This window comes from Physella acuta, unplaced genomic scaffold (assembly GCF_028476545.2).
Source record: "Physella acuta isolate Inbredline_101_S28 unplaced genomic scaffold, ASM2847654v3 ptg000311l, whole genome shotgun sequence".
Taxonomy (NCBI): Eukaryota; Metazoa; Mollusca; class Gastropoda; family Physidae; genus Physella; species Physella acuta.
This window is the reverse complement of record NW_026731830.1, coordinates 248,980-268,397: the sequence shown is the minus strand read 5'-3', so window position 1 is coordinate 268,397 and position 19,418 is coordinate 248,980. Positions and strand designations below refer to the sequence as shown.

Sequence of the window (19,418 nt, the reverse complement as noted above, 5' to 3'; positions counted from 1 at the left end):
TTGTTACAATTAATTACCTCCCATGTTAATGTTACAAATGAAATAGTATTTGAAGGGAGCTAAATGAGAATAAAACTATATAATAACAAAAACCTCGCTGTGTAAAGTTTTACTTAATCGAACACGAATTATTCTTTAAGGAAACACATCATTAGTGCAAGCGTAAAATGAAGTCGCATTAAAAATTGCCAGGCAAAACAACGCAATAGGAGCAAATCTCATCAAACCCTGCTTGTGGAAGACTATGAAATGATTTCTTCGGCATTCCAGTTCAGTAAAGATGCAACGAAGTAAAGATGTTACAAATGAAATAGTATTTCAAGGGAGTTAACTAAGAATAAAACTATATTATAACAAAAAACTCGCAAAATTCAGTGTTCATATCTGATGTTAACAAAAAAAAATATAAAATTGTAAAGAAATGCTTAATGTAGTAAACAAAAAATTAACTTGTGCAAAAAATGATTTTAAAAAATAGTTTACTTTTATTTCCAGTTTATATCTAAGACACTTTAAATAAAAAGCTTCTTTTTTTCTATAATTAAAATTTTGTAATTGAAAAAAACGTTACAAGTGGAAATAATAGCTATTGTTCAATTTATTTTTTTTTTTTAAATAATCAAATCATTTATACCAGGGGTCGGCAACCTTTTGAAGCGGAAGAGCCAAAAGTTACAATTTTCAAAATTTCCCTGGTTTTAAAGAGCCACTAACATTTTTTTAATATCAAATATTTTAATTTTTTATTAAGATTATTAGTATTTGTTCAAGGAGCTGGAGAGCCGCATCTTGATATCAAAAGAGCCGCATGCGGCTCGCGAGCCGCAGGTTGCCGACCCCTGATTTATACCATGGCTTTCCAAACTGGGGGTTGTACCCCCACGCGAAGGGCCCCCCTCTTAAGGATTGGGGGGGGGGGGCGCGAACAGGTAGACTAAACCCTAGCTTTAAAAAAAATATATATACTTATAAGAATGTCTGAAACAACAATGCGTACTATGCAAAGTTTTACTCAGTCATGAGTCTATGACAGGGGTCGGCAACCTGCGGCTCGCGAGCCGCATGCGGCTCTTTTGATGTCAAGGTGTGGCTCTCCAGCTCCTTGTACAAATATCAATAGTTTTCAAAACTCATTGAAAAAAAATTATACTGTAAAGAAACACGCGTTTAAACAAGAAAAAAAAAATCGCATTAGAGAACAGTGCGAATATGTGCACTAGAAAGTAACGGACAGCTAATAGTAGCTTGGGCACCAGGTCCAGCCCCAAAGCCGTGTTGTGGAAAGCCCCGTGGCAACAATTCCATGCTTGCCACTGGCCAAAATCCGACTTTTTCGAATATCGTTAAATGTGGAATGTTATTTTATTCAGAATGCGTTTCCTTATCTGTCAGTAATCATTAATTTGACGTGAGTGACGTAATTTTTTTGTTGTTATTATTATAGATTCCTACTGTTGAGCCGGGTATTGGACGGTGGGGTATGAGTTTACCCTGCGTTCAGTGGGGTGAAAGATAAGCCTGGTGAGAATCAAAGGACAAAAGCGACCGATACACTGTTATTAAGCCAGTTAGTCGGAGTTTGTCGTGTTGAGACATGCCTGGCTAATGGGAGACACCTCCTCAGAAGGTGATATCCGTAAAGAAAGAAAAAAAAAGGTTAACTGCTTCTAAAGTGGATTTGAATAGTCCTATATTTATATTTTTTTATTACTAATTTCATTATTCTGGCGAAACAAGTGTTTGTTTTTATATAAACAAATATTATTTCATATTTAAAGCGATTTATTTTAAATAACAAATCAAATGTATTTACCTATTTTTAATAAAATAATAAATTATTGAAATAACAAATTGGGAAATTTTGAAAATTGTAATTTTTGGCTCTTCCGCCTCAAAAGGTTGCCGACCTCTGGTCTATGATACCTTCAAAACTTAAACTTCATTTTGAGACAAGTGTTTTGGAAGACACCAAAAAAGATTTGGAGTTCATTCGTCGGCATGAATCTAGTTGCAAACTTCAGAGACTTAACACAGCATTAGTGCAAGCGTAAAATGAAGTCGCATTAGAAATTGCCAGGCAAAACAACACAATAGGAGCAAATCTCATCAAACCATGCTTGTGGAAGATTGTGAAATTATATCTTGGGCATTCCAGTGCAGTAAAGATGCAACAAATAGCTCGGTCAAATAATAATATTCAGTGGCTTATAGCAGATATGTCCGTAGATGTTAAAGAACACATTTAGAATGAAATTAAGCTTTCACCATTGTTTCAAGTTGATAAATCAACATACAATGGTTGCTTGTCTTTTTGAAATATATGTATTCCAATGATAGCAAAGAAGAGTTGCTATTTTGTGAAGTTATTATGTAGCAAATAAATACGCTATTTTGAAACTGGATGATAAATATAGAAAACGGCTGTGGGGTTTGTATGGATGGTGGGCCATCTATGTTCGGGTCAAAATCGGGCTTACAGAAAACAGTAAAAGATTTAGCTCTCAGCCAAGGAGAATCCACTGCATGATTCACCGGTATGCCCTCGCCAGCAAGACTCTTCCAACTCCATTGCTAATAAAAGTCGTACATTATATTAAATCTGGAGCCCTCCCTAAACACTTGTCTGTTTAAAGAACTGTGCTAAGACATTAAAGTACGCTGTGTTTTTTTAATTGAAAGATGAAATCAATTTATTCTTGACAGTTCAAGGGGAACAAGACCTTTTGATATACTTTAACGACATGGTGTGGTTGGAGTGAGTAACATACCTAGCGGATCTATTCGAACATCAACATACAAAATGAACGAATATTATCTTTTTTCATGATAATCTAGGGATATTTATATCAGAGCTGCTAAATTGGCGAAGAAAAATAAATCTTGGAAATATTGCCATGTTTGAGAAACCCTGCTGTGTGGTAGATGAATCTGATTTTGAGATAAATTTAAAAAAAAATGAAACAGGAGAAAACGAACCGCGGCGTTACTTTGTTTGAGCTGAAAGAAGGGGAAACTGCACTAACACGTAACCCATTCTCTGCGTCCCTTTATGTTGTCAACGTTCCCGATGAATTACAATATGAATTCTTAAATTTGCAGAATGTCTCCGGAATGACTCCGCGTCATATGAAAAACTGCTCACATTTTTGGTGTAGTACGCACCATTTATACCCAAACGTGAAATTGATTGCCTTTCGTGTTTTAGTTCCTATTGTGTCTTCATATCTTTGCGAAAATAGATTTTCAACACTTTTCCAATTAAAAACAAAACATAGAAATAAAAAGGGGGTCGCCACTCGAAAAAGTTTGGGAACTACTGATTTATAAATCCCTCATTCAAAAGTGTTTAAAAGCACCCTAAATGTGATGTTATTTGCAGCCTATGGTAAACCAATAGCACGACACCTTAGGAACTACAATCATCTACGATAAAATATGTTCAGACGTTTAGATTTCCGTTTCGGATAGAGCCCTACAAACTTTTGACTTCTGTGTATTAGAAAACTATTCAACTACTCTCAAAAATGAGATCAATTCTTGGATGATTCGTAAATAAAGTAATTTTTTCACTCAAGGAAGTATTACACTACACTCGTGTTAGCAAAGTACCTAAACCAGTAAACTATATAATAAGTAATCATTATAAATCTCAAGATTTACCGCACCTGATGACACGTAAACAAAAAAAAATGACAAGATATACAGAATGCATTATCTTTTTTTGCCAGTTCAATAGATGTATAATTATAGTTAAAAAGTATTGTAAGTACATAGTGACGATCCCAATGTGGGGGTTGTGTGATACCATGACGTAAACATGCAGTCTATCGAGAAAACAAGGCTACATCCAGCTTTATTAACAACCTACCATAGATTAACATCGTAAGTACTCAATGTGAACACTTTAAAGCTTTTACGGGGGGGGGGGGGGAAATATGAGGTGCAGCAGCGGTTGACATCCGACCTAGCGTTGTAGTTGAATATATTACAAAAATAAAATGACCTATGTATGTTTTGTATTAACCTGTCTGGTTTTTAATCCAAACTCACATCATAAAATTAACTGTAATCATAAAAACATTTAGTAGGCTATACGTGTATATGTTGGCTAAATGCATTTATGGCACACGTAATTCCGGGTAAAACATGCGTAGAACGTATGCAGTTGTTTGTAAAACAGGTTTTGTGTACATGCAATTCCTGATAAAATAGAAATGCTGTAGTAATTAATGTTAATAGTAGCATTGGTTTCATAACGATTTTTTTTTTCAAATTTATCGAGATTAAGTAATTTATCGCTATTTCGTGTCTTCAACAAAACAAAATGATTTTTTTTTTCAAAATAATCCATTTCTTCAAGCAGGGTGCACAGATCAAGACGTACGCAGTAAAGCAGTGCTAATGTTTAGACAATATATAAAACTAAATACAAATAATCTACTTTTTTTATCACTCACTAATTATAATTTACAAATAGTTTATTATCTGGTTCTCGACATTCTCGTCACATCGCTGTCACAGCATGTTTTTACAGATCTCTGGCACACACAATGTAGAACCATTGATCGAATAGTACGTGAGTAGAATGTGTGCATTTTTGTCCTTTATTTGTGTTAAACCAAAACATGGATGATTTCGTATGGTTGGTCGTAATGGCTTCTCATTTAGTCAGTCTCTACGTAAATACACAGCAACCATACATATGTAAGCGTCACTTTCTATGTGATATACACTTTCTAAAATATGTAAGCGTCACTTTCTATGTAATATATACATTCAAAAATATGTAAGCGTCACTTTCTATGTAATATATACATTCACACATATGTAAAGGTCACCCTTTACGTAAATACACACATTCACGCATATGTAAGCGTCCCTCTCTATGTAAACACACACAGCCTAACATGTGTAAGCGTCGCTCTCTATGTAAATGCACACACTCACACTCAAACACCTACTCACACAAGAACACATCCGCATCACAAACCGATAAAACCGGTAAATCACTCACATAGACACATGTTCTGCACATACCCCTGGCCATAATTTAGCGTATGGTTTGATTTAGTATATAAATACAACATAAATAGACACTACTATCTAATATTGTTCACGCTCTTAATACACACACCTGTAACTTACAAATGTCCTAACTAGAATTTTTGTTTACATCTATAACTATTTTTTTTACCCTACACAGAAACACAGATGAACACCTATTGTGTGATATGGTCTATTTAACGTTTTTCTTTTTTAAATACAAGTACTGTGTGTTACAAAATGAGAGTTTTTCGGTTGTGTTATATTTTAATTCTCATGATTTGTCAAATAAATATCACTATGCTCAGTACATAATAGCATTCATAAAAAATGCAGAATATACTTTGTTTACAGACCTGCATGAATGTAAAATAGTAGGCTTTTTCCACCTGAAACATCTGAAAACATAATATACTCGAAAATCATCTCAAATGCAACTACACAGGTTTGTTCAATAAGAGGTAGATCTATACATGTTCTTTTGTTTACCTAATATAGTTGGGTTTTTTTTAGAGTAATGTATCGAATACTCCTTTATAATGAATTATTTTTAAAGTCTTGTTTACATTGTTGTTTAATCCTGGAAAATAAACAATATAAAATATTTTTTACCATGAACTTTGTTTTTATATTTTACAATTTATTATGTTGATTGTGTTGTGTTGATATGTGTCTAAATATCATACTTATCATTTCTGTTATGTAATAACTTTGAGCTATAAAATTAGACCAGCCGAAGAAGACGTTTTTAACTAAAACCATCATTGAGTTAAAATGTGTTAAACATGATAAAACCAACCCACTTTAAGTTTAAAATGTAAGGTAAGCAAGAGGAACATTGTCATGGCGCCTTAAATAGAAATTGTAGAGTTGAACTTAAGCTGGAGAAGCTTTGACATGAAGTATTCATTATATTGCAAACCTATACTGCAGCGAATTAACTCCCATGTTGTATTCATCAAACGATATATTTGTTTTAAGGGAAATAATTAAAAATAAATATGTATACAATTTTAAAAGATTAAAAAAAAATATCTATAAAAAGAAAATACAAAACTATTCATAAAATTTCCTTTTTATAAACAAAAATACAATGTGCACATTATAATCTTAGCCAGTATTTTAAAATATTTATTATAATCTCAATAGAAATGCTATAAGTGATAACTTAAACAAAAATTGAATTGTTTTTTTTTATAAGTGAAAACTTTATGAAAACGACACTGTAACTGCAATAAACAACCCGATACAATATATTTTGAATAAAACTTAAAAAAAAAAATAAATAAAAAAAGAATAAAACTTTCCATGACGTTTTCGAAAGTCTTTTCTCCCACGGTCATTTCTATTTCTGTCCATGGGTGGATAAAATGTGAACATTAGACTCCGCAGTTAAGGACGGAGCACAGTAAACTAAGCAGTCAAGAGAAACCTAGTTTGCACACCTTATTTTAGTCTAGTTCTTATGCCATTTCTTTTCTCTCTTTGATTATTATATATGCAATTGATGTTGATGTCTTTGATGCTGTGTAAAATCTAGCAAATAAAACTAAAACGAACAATGTAAGGTAAACGGAGGCCTGCTATTCTTTTTGGATTTGCTTCCATAGCCATGAGCTTTACCGACTCGACCACGCCGACCCCTTTCTTTGCAGATAAGGCTCGATCCTTTCCAACACTTTCCAACACAATTAAGAAATAAGAAGAAGAACAAAGATCTAGATAGTCACAATATCAACGATATCAATTAGATAGTTACGCAATCAACTGTAGCATCTAGTTCACGGGTTCCCAACCTGGGGGTCGCGACCCCCCTGTCGCGAAGGTCTTTCTGGGGGGTCGTCAACTGGTATACTAAACCTTAGTAATTTGAAACAAAACATAAATATTTAGAAGATTTTTTGAAATTCGGCTTCATTAACATCACTGGAATTGTTATAGAGAAGAAACAAAGCGCACTGTACAAAGTTGTTCTCAGTCACGAATCTATGAAATCTTCAAAACTAAAACGTCATTTGAGACGAGTCATTCGGAACACAACAAAATATATGGAGTTCTTTCGTCGGTTAGAAGCTAGTTGCAAATGCCAGAGACTTGATCAAACAGGAAGTTTTCACCAGCATTAGTGCAAGCATCAAATGAAGTCGCGATAGAAAATGCCAAGCAAAAAAGTAAAAATAAAAACAACGAGCCGGCCCGCGGCATAACATACGCCGCTATTTAGTTGTTTCTAATTTTCAATAATTCATAATTTGTGAATTCGACAGTACCAACGCTGACACTGAAAATATTTCTTTAAAACACTATAAGTAGCTCGTTAAGGACCATAACCCCCCCCCCCTTCCTTTCCCCCCCCCCCTCCTCCCCCCCCCCTACGTTTAAAATCGATGGCTCTGCTTGTAAACATTTTGAGTGAACACAGCTCACTAAAACCATGTAGGGGTAGGGAGGTAGGGAGAGCGTTTGCAGCTTGTTTTCTAACGGCTCGAAGAAGAGAATTATATATATAGACGAGCCGGCCCGCGGCATAACATACGCCGCTATTTAGTTGTTTCTAATTTTCAATAATTCATAATTTGTGAATTCGACAGTACCAACGCTGACACTGAAAATATTTCTTTAAAACACTATAAGTAGCTCGTTAAGGACCATAACCCCCCCCCCCCTTCCTTCCCTCCCCCCCTCCTCCCCCCCCCCTACGTTTAAAATCGTTGGCTCTGCATGTAAACATTTAGAGTGAACACAGCTCACTAAAACCATGTAGGGGTGGGGAGGTAGGGAGAGCGTTTGCAGCTTGTTTTCTAACGGCTCGAAACTCGAAGAAGAGAAGTATATATATAGATAGGAGAAAATCTCATCAAACGCTACATGTACGTAAATGTTAAATAACACATTTATTAAAATTAAGCTTTCACCATTATTTGTTTTTCAAGTTGATAAATCAACAGACGTGAGTTCGTGTTCGCAGTTGCTGGTCTGTGTCTACATTCATGCGGATGATAGCAAAGAAGAGTTGCTCTTTTGTGAAGATAGCATGGAGAAAATAAACACCTTTTTTGAAACTGGATGATTAAAATGGGTTAGTACGGCTGTGGGGGTTTGTACGGATGGCGCGCCATCTATTTTTAGCTCAAAATCGGGCTTTCAGAAAACAGAAAAGATTTAGCTCCCTAACCATTGCCCTAACCAATTGACATCAAGAGTCCATTGCTAGTATAAGTCGTAAATTATATCAAATCTGGAGCCTTCAAAGAACTGAGCAAAAACATTACTATAGATCACGAGGTTCTGCTCTTCTACACTACAGTACGCTGGCCGTCAAACGAAATGTTGTTAATTGTGTTTTTGAATTGAAATCTGAAATCAAATTGTTCTTAGAAGTGCAAAGGAAACAAGACTTTTTGATATACTTAAAACGACATAGAGTGGTTGGAGAGAGTATCATACCAAGCAGATGTGTTCGAACATCAAGATAAGCTTAACCTGGAGCTTCGGGGAAAAAGAACGAATATCATAACTTACCATGATAATCTAGGGGCATTTTTATCAAAACTGCAAAATCGATAAAGAAAATAAATCTTGGAAATATTGCATATTTGAGAAACTCTGCGGTGTGGTAGATGAATCTGATTGTGAGATAATTAAAATTTTGAAAGAAGCGATTTCTGGGCATCTTGAAACTCTTGAAAACGAACTGCATCGCTATTTCTCTGAGCTGAAAAAAAAGAAGAATCTACATTTACCTGTTACCTATTCTCTTCTTCCCTTGATGTTGCCAGCATCCCCGATGAATTACAAGATGAATTCTTTGATTTGCAAAGTGATTTCGAGTAAGATGAAAAACTGCAGACACGTAAAATTGATTGACTTTTCGAGAATATATTTTCAACACTATTCTTCGATTAAAACACAATTAAGATAATTATAATGACAGAGGTTGGCGTTAACAAAAAAAAAATAATTAAAAAGTTAACCACGAAGGTTTAGTGAATAGTATGCAATTTTATTAATGCTATTAAAACAGTTATTAAGAGTAGTTCATATTGAAAGTCTACTAGAAAATCGTATTTTAGTGCTTATTAATTTCCAAATTAATTTCGGCTTTTTAATTCTATGGGGGTCGCGGGTCACTTACTTTTTATAAAAGGGGGTCGACACTCGAAAAAGGTTGGGAACCACAGATCTAACTGTAAAGTGGCTAAATTGAGGGTTTTTTTTAAATTGGTTTTAAACGTATGCTTTAATTGTTTGAAATGTTTAAAAAATAAAAATGAAATATCGTGAAATGTTTTAGATAATTGCCGCGGTCACAGCCCCTTCCCCACTCCCATCCCGATTGAAAAAAAAAATCTCCCGTTTTTTTTAGGCGTTTGATATACAGTTACATTACTGATGTATTTATTCAACACGAGAACTGTCGATTTATTATTGTGTAAGATACAGTTTACGTGCAGTGTGTGTTTTTTTTTTTTTTTTTTTTTTTTTTTTGATAAAAAAAATCAAGATGTGGACATCTACAATGAACCGAACCCCACCCACCCCCTCTACCCCCATTTCGCACGCGAGCATAAAAGTCCATTTTTTTTGTGACAAAAAGGTTACACAAAACAAGTACGTTATCCAAAAATAAGGTTTTACTTCTGTTCGAAACTATTTTTCGAAACTGCTAAACACATATTAAATGACATCGAACAATCAATTTCATAAAATAGTTTATAAAGGGAAACAACTTACAAGTATATTTATCAAATTAATATAAACCTTAAAACATACAGACATCACAACCAAAAATAAAATAGTATCAGCTTACTTTGCAAAATATTTATTTATTTTTAGTAATTTATTGTTTGTAATTATACTTGTTGTCGCATAAAATATTTATCGTCTTGTTTATACGCGAACCTTTAAGATGCTACACATCGTATGCATATAAATAACAGTCACATTTAATCTTCTTCGCTTACACAATAGAGATCTTTTGAGCTCTTAACTTCTATAATATTTTAATGCAACCTTTTGAAAACTCAATGGATAGAGAAACGTATCAAGTAAACTATGACAAAATATCACTGATCTGCCTTTCACAGACTTATTTAAACTCGTGTGTATTTCCATTTGGAACCTTGTGTGTGTGTGTTATTTTTTTTGTCTTCACATTTTATACATTGTAAGTACTTTTTTTCTTTTTTATTTCGTGTGTGTGTTGTCTGGCCCCGGGTAGGCCTCACGCACAACTATGTCGGAAAAATACATCAAACGGCTATTCCGGCCTAAGTTTGGCATGGCAGGACATGCACCAAAAACTCTAGAGATTTTTATAGAAGAGGGTTTTTCTTTAGCTACCCTCACAGCTGACGAACTAAAAAGAGAGCTATGTATGTTATGTAGCCTATCACCAGCTGAATTTGAGGGTTTGTATAACTATGGGACACTGCGTAAATGGTATGTCACCATTAGATCAAAGGAACTATATGAGAAAATGCACCTAAAAGAATTTCACAGAGATTTGCCACCTGGGGTAACATCCAGATACAGAGTGCAGAGAATATCAATAACCCACGCCGATAAATCTGGGCAAAGGGGCACTCTGAAATGGCTCCCTTCCAAGACAAGTGACGATGATATAATGGCGATTCTGAAATCTATAAGCAGTCAGGACTCAACACCAACGTTTAAGAGAATAGACCAATCAAATGTGGTCCAATTCACCATCTCTCTGGAGAAAGAAGATGTGGAGAGTGTCCCACACTATATTATACTTACAAATGAAGCCAACAAGGAGAGCAGAGTCCTTATAATCCTCAATGGGAGGAGGGTGCAATGTTGCCACTGCAACACAGACAGGCACCTGCCTAAAATGTGTGAGCATTTGAGGACTCGCGCTCTTGACGGCGTCCAGCTAGTAGACGGACAGTACAGGGCAATTGAGCCTTGTGATGCAAATGATAAAGAAGAAGTTAGGGAGCATCTAAGTAACAATAGAAATTTCTTAAAGCATTGGGACAGTTATGATGTTGACGGAGAAAGACAAAATGAAATGCTTAGAGAAGCAAGGCATAGAGAGGTAGAAGATGCCTTTGGAGTAGATGGCCAAACTGAAGCACATCATACTACTGCAGCATCACAGCAAGTTAACGAAAGCGTAACAGAAACCACAATAGAGGCCGAAGCCATGGAGACAATAGCGATCAGAAATTCCATAGTAACAGGGTCTCAAAAAGATGGAAATCTAGAAAATTTGGAGGCTGTCGACGAAACAATAAATGATATTCTTCAAGATAACACTAGTTCAGAAAACATAACGAAACCGCTAAAGGAAATTAAAAGCTCACAAAGTATATCAGCAACAAAGGTATCAGGTCAACTGTCATATAGTCAAGCAATCAGTTCAAGTAAAAATCAATTACCTACAGTAAAGCCACCTCAAAGGGTCGTGACCAGGGCCCAACGGGATAGCAAATCAGCGGCTGGAAAGTTTGGCGTTAAAAGACCACCACCATCCAGCCCTCTAGAAACAGATGTTCGAAAGAAAACCCCAAATAATTCATGCTAACTCTGGCAACATTGAACATCAGGGGGGGCTAGGGACAAACACAGTATATAAACAACATAATAAATAAACACAATATTGAAATCCTACTTTTCCAGGAAACTAACATTTGAACTACAGAAGAAGCAAATAAACTAGATGCATAATTAATATCGACAGTCTCAAGCTAAACATCACTCGATCAGCCCTCAAGTAAATTAACATTAGAACAGTCTTCTGTTTCCCAGGTTTTTAAAAGTGCACAACCTGAATGGTAGAAAGAGATACACACCTCACCCCCCCCCCCACACACACACACACACTTCCCCCCACTCAACCGGACTGGCGGATTTTTCAAGGTAGCGTGCCCTCTTTGCCAAGGGTCAATTTTATGTCATGGAAAGTTTTGGAATGATAGATCAGTATGTGTACTGCAGAGACACTTCTCCCACGGTCGTTTCTATTTCTGTCCATGAATGGCTACAATGTGAACTTTTGACTCCTCAGCTAAGGAAAAAGCACAGTAAATTAAGCAGTCGAGAGAAACCTAGTTTGCACACCTTATTTTAGTCTAGTTCTTATGCCATTTTATTTTCTCCATTTGATTATTATATATGCATTTGATGTTCATGTCTTTGATGCTGTGTAAAATCTATCAAATAAATAATTTTTACTGATTTAAATGTTTAAAACAATTGAAATAATAAAAAAAATAAAAAAATAAAAAGGAAAAAAAAAACTAATTGAGGACTGTATAGATATAGATGTTTGAAAGGGAAGAGTGTTTGCTTTTACGTGTCTCATTGTAATAACATTGCTTTTCCGATTGCTTAAAATTTGTATCATTTTAATTCTCTGTAATCCCAATTTCATTTTAGCTCTACTTTAAAAAAAAAACAAATTCCCCCTCTCCCCCCCTCGTCCCCTCAGCCCACCACGCCGAGAAAAAAAATCCCTTGAATCATCATTTAATTACACATTAGCATATTCAGTTTCAGGTTGGTTTTTAATTTTAATTTTTTCTTTATATTTAGACGTTTTGTATTAGATCTATGTATAAGTAAACCATCTTAAATGAATGAAAGCAGGCTACAAGTAAGAAAGAAATATTACTATTGTAAATCTGTATCAGTCCTCACAAGCCGATGATGAAAACTGTAATACTAAAGCGAACACACAACTGACGCTATAAATTACGTGTCTGAGGCAAAAAAAAAAAAAAAAAGAAAAAAAAAAAAAAAAAAAAAAAAAAAAAAAAAAAAAAAATTGAAAACTCAATGCTACCACTACAACACCCTTTCAACTAGTCAACTTAAGTTGTTTCCCTACATAGAAAATGCTTCACTGTCCCATTGACCCTCTCTGAAAAATTTCCTTTCCTCTCCCCACCCAGACTTCTGACACTTTCATTTGACCTTCACCCCTTTTACTGTCATCCTTTGCAATTTTTTTTTTATAATCAAATACATGACATCATGTAAACATTCATTATGTACATTTGCAAAACCTTTCGTTTTCATTTGGTGTTCAAAATTATGTTAAAACATTTGATGTTGATGTACTTGTTTTAATCGCAAATAAAAGTATTAAAAAAAAAAAAAAAAAAAAAAAAAAATATATATATATATATTTAATGGAAAGGCTTCTCGGCCTTTTGGCTAAGATCAAAGTGTAGTATCTGTTATGGATCTACATGGTTCTTAGCCATTTGGTTGGTCAGCCCTTTATAGGGCTGGCGGCCGGGGCCGAGAGCGGTCAAATCTACTACTCTAACTCACGCAAATCTCGCCAACGACCGCTGTGGGGTTGCTCCCACATATCCCTCGAACGCACATGCCCTCGAGATGAGTCACCCAGTACTTGTATTGGGTGGCTTCAAATGTACGAGTGGCTAACTTTCAATTTTCTATTTTTCAGCCTGACGACACCCATCTAGGAGAAATCTTAGGTGGGAGGTCTGTCACAATCGCTAACAAATCGAACTCATCTACTACGTCAAACACAACTACCTCGCTCCCAACAAACTCACTACCACTCTGACAACACCCACCTAGGAGGAATCTTAGGTGCGAGGTCCGTCACGATCGCCAGCCAATCAACCTATCAACCACGCAAACACATCGCTACTAAATACTTTGCCACTAATTTGGCGACACCCACATAGGAGACATCTTAGGTGGGAGGGTCCGTCAAATACCAGCAAACGAACTAACCATATATCCAATACCAACTCAACTCACCCCAAACCAGGGGTCGGCAACCTTTTAAAGCGGAAGAGCCAAAAGTTACAATTTTACAAATTTCCCTGGTTTTAAAGAGCCACTAACATTTTTTTTTATTTCAAATATTTTATTTTTTATTAAGATTATTAGTATTTGGGCAAGGAGCTGGAGAGCCGCATCTTGATATCAAAAGAGCCGCATGCGGCTCACGAGCCGCAGGTTGCCGACCCCTGCCCCAAACAAACAATCATCAACACCTTCACTCTACCCACTTCAACTACTAGACCAAGCTCAAAGCCTCGACTTAGCAATACCACGAAAACTAATCATTCCTCTACGTCATCTCGCCCACTTCAAGCTCCTCTCCATTAACGACATCCAGTACCAAGTCATCTCTTCATCCCTCAACGATCAAATACTCAAAACATCTCACGTGTAATCATCCATAAACTCTCGTCAACCTTTGCCAAGTTCTACAACATTCGATCAACGACAAGACACAAGCTCGCCCTTTCAACAACAGATTATCTCCCATTGACATTCTCAAACTACAACTACCAACTAAGAATCTACCACTACCCAACCAAGACTGTATTAATCACAAGAAGCACGGCCAAAAACAGAGAAGCGATCATGTTGTATTGTCCTGTACTTTATGTCATAGCAAACCGGAAACAAAATCAAGAAATCAAAAGAAACAAATGGAACCAAGAAATCGGAACAAAGAAATCAAAGAAACATGGAACAAAGAAATCAGAAGGGATATTAAGACATTGTAAATCTTTTTTAATGCAATACCATGTATTACATCGTAATTGTTTTAACATGCAACCTATCCACGTGTGGAAGGAAGACTATTAAACGCCAGACAAAAAAAGAAAAAAAAAAAAAAAAAAAAAATAATTATTTAATGGAAAGGCTTCTCGGCCTTTTGGCTAAGATCAAAGTGTAGTATCTGTTATGGATCTACATGGTTCTTAGCCATTTGGTTGGTCAGCCCTTTTTAGGGCTGGCTGCCGGGGCCGAGAGCGGTCAAATCTACTACTCTAACTCACGCAAATCTCGCCAACGACCGCTTCAACTACTTCACCAAGCTCAAAATCCTCGACTCAGCAACATCAGCAAAACTTCACTCTTCAACGTCACCTCGCCCAACTCAATTACTTAACTACGTCACAACTTTACTCCTCTTCAAAACCACAATGAACAATATTTCAAAGCAACTCACTTCGAAAGATCTCTCAACACAAGAACCCCCTCAACTCAACTATTCTCTCCAAGCTTCACGTCATCGAACAACTCTACTACCAACAACAATATACGAAACTTGCCCTTCCACCAAGCGCATCATACCTCATCTTAACGCAAGGACACTACCTCAACCACCCTCTCCAAGTTCTACACCATTCGACCAACTCCACCATCAACGACAAGACACCAAACTCACTCTCACCAAGTACAACTACCAACTAAGAATCAACCACTATCAAACCAAGAGTGTATTAATCACAAGAAGCACGACCAAAAACGGAGAAGCGATCATGTTTTTTCATGTACTTTATGTCATTTTAAAAAGGAACTAAGAAACCGGAAGTAAAAACAAGCGAATCAATGAAAACAGGAAAACATGGAAAATACGAAACCAGAAGTGAATCAAGAAAACAGAAAAATAACACAAGCAAGGATTAAATTGTTTTAAATATGTATAATATTTCATGTATGTACATAATCATGCAACCTACTCTTGCTGCCTCCCTGCGCGAACAGGGTAGACAGCAAGTGAGGAAATCTATTAAACGCCAGACGGCAAAAAAAAAAAAAAAAAAAAAAAAAAATGGAAAGATATTATGATGGTGATCAAGACAAGTTATTTTCTGAAGCTCATGTTGTTAGTCCTCATCGGCGTGATATGGGGAAGGGTGCTAAGCGTCAAGTGTGAAACAGTGTTCAAGAAGACAACGTTCTTTGCGAAATATGCTACTTTTCTGAGGCATTGGATGATATGAAGGGTCTTGAATGTGGTCATCGTTTTTGTGCCAATTGTTGGGCTGAGTACCTCACATCAAAAATAATGGATGAAGGTATGGGACAAACCATTTCTTGTGCTGCCTATGGCTGTGATATTCTTGTAGATGACAAAAGTGTAATGGAGTTACTAAAAGACCAAAAAGTTAAATTGAAATATCAACAAATAATAACAAATGGTTTTGTAGAGTGTAACAGGTTATTGAGATGGTGTCCAGCCCCGGACTGCGGACATGCAGTCAAGGTGGCCCACCATGATGCAAAGCCGGTGACCTGTGTATGTAGCCATACCTTTTGTTTTTCGTGCGGAGAAAACTGGCATGATCCTGTGCGTTGCAAGTGGCTAAAACAATGGATTAAAACATGTGATGATGATAGTGAAACGTCAAATTGGATAGCGGCAAACACAAAGGAATGCCCAAAATGTCACGTTACGATGGAGAAAGATGGCGGCTGCAACCACATGGTCTGTAAAAATCAGAACTGTAGGGCAGTATTCTGCTGGGTTTGTCTTGGACCCTGGGAACCCCATGGATCCTCTTGGTATAACTGTAATAGGTACAATGAAGATGATGCCAAGAAAGCTAGGGATAGTCAAGAAATATCCCGAGCAGCAGTGTAATTATGCTTGATTAACCACAGCCCATATGCAACTGGGCATTTGCAGTTTGTTGACATTTATTTATCTTTATTTTGTAACTGACTTTCTGCTGGTTTAAATCACAGTCATTATATATGTGTATACAAATATTGAACCTTCTAGTTTTGAAATTATATTAACTTAGCTTTTCAGATTACAAATAAGTATTGAGATCATATTCAGTTTTTTAGCTCTCCAGAATTTTAAGTAAAGTTGTTTTTTAATGCAAGGTATATTTTATAAATCTGACATCTATTTAGTGTCCAATGCAAGATACTCAGAATCAATTGAACGAAGCATACACAGTTCTCATACTGTCACACAAAACAGGCTTTAATTTGCTGCAAGTTCTTTTTAAGTAATTCGAGTTTTTAAAATTATTCTTTTAGTATATGTTTATAATAAAGTTGGAATTTAAAATATTTCACTCAAATACTAAATAGTGTTATAAAATAATTTTTATTTTGACCTCACAAACTGCTGGAAATTTGTTGTAGCATTTTAAAAACCAATTTTCTCTACGATTGTACAAGCTACGAATGAGAGCATACCCATCTATTTTAGTTGATAGAGTTTTTTCACTAGCTTTCTAATTGTCCAAAATCAAATATTTTGAACTTTAAACTGAAATTTGTACACACGTTAATAAAAAATTGTTTATAGAATATTTTCACCCATTATGTATACTTAAACTTACTGAATAAAATTAATGAAAGCACATAAAAAATTAAAAAAAAAATAATAATATTTTATTTAAAAAAAAATTATAATATTTTATTTTATTTTGACAAACACAAATAAACATAACGTGTTATGACCATAAAAATATAATCAAAATAGAATGTTCCTGCATCAAGTGATAAAGCACACAGAAATTGTGATACATAAGAGCTAAATTTGCACCACGGCATGTCTTTTTACAAGGACGTGCCGAATTTTCACAGGGTGGAAATGTACAATAACGTAGGCGACGACAGTCAATATTACTACTACGTCACACCAGAAAACTTAAAACCGATATGATACAGAGATGACAACAAATTAGTCTGTGTATCTTGTTCTTTTTTAATTAGCTTTGTTTTTGTTTGTTACGAAGTCGCGGTTATTTCTAAATATTTTGTAACAAAACCTGCAGATCTCAATTATTTATGCTGAGGGTTAGTGGATTTGGTTGATGCCAATTTCGTTAGATGATGTCAGTTTCACTGTAGTGACTGCTTTTAATTTTTTCCGTATGTGGTTGCGTGATTAAGGGAGCCGCTTCATCTGGGGTTTATGTGTTTGCTATGGTTATTTGAACCGTTGTGTCTCTGCCGTCAATGAGGTTTGACTTCAGTGCACTTCATGTTCCTGTTGTAGTTGTCTTTTCTGAGAGAAATTTCTCTTGAGTGGGTGGTACGTTTACAGTTGTTATTGATGTCGATATGCCATGTTTTGTATAGATGGGTGTGTTAGATGGTGGCGGTTCGTCCAGTGTAAAATGGAAGAGCAGGTCTTACGCGATTTTCTTCTCCAGGCTTTTGCGATTAGAATATTTACTGCTTTATTGTAATAGTTCAATGTAACGTGGGATGGTTGCTGGCTTGTCAGTGTAGATAGTGAAGCTGCGTTGTTGGTGAGAAATATTTTACGAAAGGATGGCTTCTTTTTTACGGAGAGTCCCCAAAACTCATAAAAATATTGTTCTGCAGCACTCGATAATGAAAGATATAATAATAAACATAAATAATAAACTCTTGCTATTGTATCAGAATATTTAGCTACTCCCTATTTCAATGGACTTCCTATTAAAGTTGCCTTCCCAATTTGAAACATTCAACTTCATGTTGAGGTCATTTCACAGAATTCAAGAGCAAGTTAAAAGATTTGGCGGTCCAGTAAAACATGCACGTTTTGCTGCACAACTGAAACGCTCTAAAATAAATGCCGCGAGTTGAGGCCCTATTATGTGACGCATGGAATAGTCTCCCATGATGCTACAGTAAGGTGAAGAAGTTGGCATTTGAAGTGCTGATGATCTTCGGGTCAACATATTCATGCGAGCATGCGTTTTCTTGCATACAAGTAAAAAGCCAACAAATAAAAATCTAGATGGGTGTTTGAAATTGAAAACAAGTTATGAGCCAGGTTTAAATGAACTTTCAAACGGCACGCAAGGCCAAAACTATTGTAAATATAATTCAATAATTATAGTTATATAATGTGATTACTGATTTTATTATTTTAGCAGAGCTAGATAAAATACTTTTTTCTGCAAAACATGTGTATGTTTTGATATGAATAAATAATATTTCATATTTAAAGCTATTTATTTAAAATGTTATATATATATATATATATATATATATATATATATATATATATATATATATATATATATATATATATATATATATATATATATAATCTTCATCAAATATATTATTGAAATAAAAATGTTTGTGGCTCTTTAAAAACTGGGAAATTTTGTAAATTGTAACTTTTGGCTATTCCGCCTCAAAAGGTTGCCGACCCCTGGTTTAACTGAACAGACAATATGCGTTAACTTAACGAGAACAGCTTTTTTCAGTATAATCAAAAGAAATTAAGTCGGTATTTAACTTATACAAAAAAATTGTTCAAATTTTCTATAGTGTCTTTAAAAAATATATTACAAATGTAATATTGATATTTAAGTAAAAGTAAAAAAAAAAAATCTTTATTTTAAACTGTTATAACGTTAACAATAGCTAAATTTAAATTGTTTTGCGTTGTATTCTTTCTACAGGCTTACACATTTTATTGATTAGATAATTTAATCTTAAATTAATTCCCCTTAAAAGCGTTTGTTTTTACATTGAATTTATATGGGAGTTAACTGTGTGCAGTCGAAATTAGACCATTTATAAATATTTAATACATCGCCAATTTAATTACATAATCGAAGCGATTCATTGATTTAATTATCTTAGACACGTGC

The 19,418-nt window shown here is 35.1% G+C and overlaps 3 pseudogenes; all 3 read left to right on the top strand.

The window, feature by feature from the left end:
* LOC131940179 (E3 ubiquitin-protein ligase arih1-like) overlaps nt 1-16,441 on the top strand; it is a 42,823-nt pseudogene extending 26,382 nt beyond the window's left edge.
* LOC131940207 (uncharacterized) lies at nt 13,211-13,297 on the top strand (annotated as a pseudogene).
* On the top strand, nt 14,710-14,877 carry LOC131940210 (uncharacterized; annotated as a pseudogene).
* Nucleotides 16,442-19,418: the final 2,977 nt, after the last annotated feature.